The following is a 2207-nucleotide window of genomic DNA, read 5'->3' as shown; positions in this document are numbered from 1 at the left end:
ATATGTGCCAGGGGCCCAGGGACCTGGGCCATCTAATGCTACTTTTCCCAGGCCAGTTAGCAGGGAACTGGATCAGAAGTGGAGCATCCAGGACACAAACTGGAGCATACATGCTATGCCAGCATTGTAGGCAGTGGCTTTACTCACTGTACCACGATGCTGGCCCCAATTTACTTATGCTGAATCTTCTCTGCATCTTTGGGATAAATTACACTTCAACAGGGTAAATGATCTTTCTATTGTGTTTTTGGATTCTATTTGTTAGTATTTTGCTTAGGATTTTTTGCATCTATGTTCATCAGTAATATTGGTCTTTAATCCTTTTGTTGGTGTTGTTACTATGTTTCTGTCTAGTTTGGCATTAAGGTAGTGCTGGCTTCATAGAATGAGTTTGGAAGGGATCCCTATTTTTCAACTGTTTTGAGTATTTTAAGAAGAATTTGTTATTTCTTCCTTAACAGTTTGATAGAATTCAACACTGAAGGCATCTGGACCTGGGCTTTTCCTTGTTGTATGGCTTGTTGTCACTAAATTCAATTGCAGTCTTGATTATTGACCTATTCAGATTTTCTATGTCATCATGCCTCAATTTTGGTAAATTATCTGTGTCTAGAAATCTACTCAATTCTTCTTGATTTCCCAAATTCTTCTCATATAGGTGTGTATAATAGTCCCTAGTTTTTTTTCATATTTCTATGATGTCAGTTGCAATGTCTTTCTTTCAATCTCAGATTACTTTGGGATAAATTTCACCAAGGAGATTAAAAATGTTTTCAATGAAAATTATAAAACATTAATGAAAGAAATAGAAAACAAACCAAAAAAAAATAGAACGTTCTTCCATGTTCATAGATTAGGGGAATTAATATCATCAAGATGTCTATACTATTCAAAGAAATTTACAGATTCAATATGACCTCAATAAATGTTCAAAGAACATGCTCACAGAACTAGGAAAAAGCAATCCCAAAATTCATATGTGCAGGGTTTTAGTCCACCCAAATGAGGATGGACTGGGTCCGAAGAAAGGTAAGTGCGCCGCTCACCCATTCCCCAACCCCCGATCCCAGAGACAGTCAGATGCAGCGATGCAGCGGGGAGTCAAGTCAAGTAAGCAAGAACTCATTTATTGCATGCATAGTAAAGCCTTTTAAAGCACAAGACCACAGGATTACTGGGGCAGGGCATAAGGACCAACCGATTACTTAAAAGGTCATTTTACGGGGCGACTTTTTACAGGACCAGCCATATGTCTGTACACTCGTCATCAGTTGTCGTCACCTCCCTTGATGCTGTGTGGCTAATCAGCTTTGGTGGTAAACATCTCTGGGTACCACCCACCTTACTTCCTTTGGGTGCCATCTTTGAATTGCCTCGTGTGCCTACTTTCCCCGCAGATATGGGAACACAAAAGACCCTGAATAGCAAAATCAATCTCGAGCAATAATAACAAGCTGAGGCATCACAATATCAGATTCCAAGACATACTACAGGACTGTTATCATCAACATAGCCTGATACTGACACAGAAATATACATGTAGACCAATGGAACAGGAGAAAAATCCCAGTAATTAACTCAAGCTCCTTCAATGAACTAATCTTTGACAAATGATCTAAAATCATTCCCTGGGAAAGGTACAGTCTCTTCAACAAATGGCGTATAGAAAATTGGATATCCACATGCGTACATTAGAAACAAAACCCCTACCATATACCATATATAGAAATTAACATATGGAGCTGGTGCCATGGCACAGCAGGTTAAAGGCCAGCCTGCAGCACTGGCATCCCATATGAATCCCGGTTCAAGTCCCGGCTGCTCCATTTCTGATCCAGCTCTCTGCTGTGGCCTGGGAAAGCAGTAGAAGATGGCCCAAGTCCTTGGGCCCCTGCACCTGCACAAAAGATCTGAAAGAAGCTCCTGACTCTGGGCTTCAGATCAGCTCAGCTTTGTCTATTGCGGTCATTTGGGGAGTGAAGCAGCGGAATGGAAGACCTCTCTCTCTCTCTGGGTCTACCTCTCTCTGTAATTCTGTTTTTCAAATAAATTAAATAATTCTAAAAAAAAAAAAAAGAAATGGGGTAGAGACAATAATGAGGACTTGCTGGATACACTAATGTTTTATTCTTAATTGAGGTATTGATTATTATTATACTCAAAGGAAAAAAGCTCATTTGTCTGTGGACTTATGTACATTTATTGGT

The sequence above is a fragment of the Oryctolagus cuniculus genome, chromosome 4 (genome assembly GCF_051225735.1).
Source record: "Oryctolagus cuniculus isolate XC-2025 breed Fujian yellow rabbit chromosome 4, ASM5122573v1, whole genome shotgun sequence".
Lineage (NCBI taxonomy): Eukaryota > Metazoa > Chordata > Mammalia > Lagomorpha > Leporidae > Oryctolagus > Oryctolagus cuniculus.
The sequence above is the reverse complement of the archived record's forward strand: the minus strand, read 5'-3'. Positions refer to the sequence as shown.